Source organism: Suncus etruscus, chromosome 5 (assembly GCF_024139225.1).
Source record: "Suncus etruscus isolate mSunEtr1 chromosome 5, mSunEtr1.pri.cur, whole genome shotgun sequence".
Lineage (NCBI taxonomy): Eukaryota > Metazoa > Chordata > Mammalia > Eulipotyphla > Soricidae > Suncus > Suncus etruscus.
The window spans coordinates 131158219-131159617 of NC_064852.1; positions in this window are offsets into that span (position 1 = coordinate 131158219).

The window sequence follows — 1399 nt, forward strand, 5'->3', positions numbered from 1 at the left end:
CCTGAGGTCTGTTACTCTTTGGTCACAGCGTGAAGAGCTCCTGGTCTTGTCCAAGGATTCTCTTTGAAATGACCAGGTCATGCAGTTCTATTGGAATATTTTAGGACAAATAATTACTGATGCAGATTCTGATCCCTTTAAAAAAGGAAATCCTTAAGAAAGTTGAAGTGCATATTGATGCTACCTCTTGCAGTCAATCTAGAACAAGCAGCCTTGCTGATCTCCCAGGCAATCATTTGCTCAAGTCCCATACATCCCTCTAAAGGTTTTTATCCTATCCTTGTTAATGCTCCTCCAGCAGATGAAATGCTTGATCCTCAAGATGCTCAAATATTGGCAGATGAAGTTGCCTCCTATGATCACAGGCAGTACCCTGCTAGGGCAGCCTCCTCCCTACAATGACGATTTGATCCCTAAACTCCCCCAAAATATTTCCTGTCCACCGTCCAATATAGACCCAGATCAGCAAAAAAAAAAAAAAAAAAAAAAAAAGGAGTTGGAGGATCGCCTGCAAAAACTAGAAACAATAAAAAAAAAACTAGAATTTCAAGTCTCCCAGCTTCAAGCTTGCCTAGAGGGTTGTAAGCTCCAATTACCAATTTTTGCTTCCCAGGCACCAGTCCCCCCAGGTGAACAGGCTGCCTCTGGTGCCACAGGCAACGCAGCTGGGGAAGCCGAAGAGGCTAATACCCCAAACCCAGATAGCAGACCCATTGCAGATCTCTTTCATGTTGTACAAACTTATGGCATCCAAGCTCCTTTCACTTTGTCCTGCCTTGATGCCGTCAGGGAAGGAGGAGAACTGCTCCCACATGAATGGAGAGAAATTGCTAAAGCCACCCTCTCCCCTTCTAATAACCTTTTTTGGGAAACTTCTTTTGCCAACATCTGTAAAAGAAAGGCTGAGGAAGGCAATAGAGACCCTCAAGCAGCTGATTTACTATATGCCAACTAACAGGCACAGGAGACTTTAAAACACCAACCAATCAACAAAATCTTCCCTCTGCTGTCTTAGTTCAAACATATGCAGTGGCCACACAAGCTTGAAGAGCGCTGCCAAAAGAAGGACAAGTTATCACCCCTATAACTCAAGTCTGCCAAGGACCACAAGAACCCTATAATAAATTTCTTTGTAGACTTTTAGAGGCAGTAGAACGTGTCCTAGGCATTTCTGACAATAATAACCCTTTACATTGGGCCACCTCCTGCCGATCTAAGACAGACATTGCTGGCAACCCCCAGCCCCGGGCCGACTATGAACAGACAAATGAGGGACTCTCAGGATGGCACAGCCCTTTGTGGCTTCTGCCCAAAGCCAACCAAACCTGCTACCTCCCTTGTCAGGGTCACCCCAGGAAGCGCAGGACCTCTGTGCCTCCTCCCCAAAACCAGAAGATGG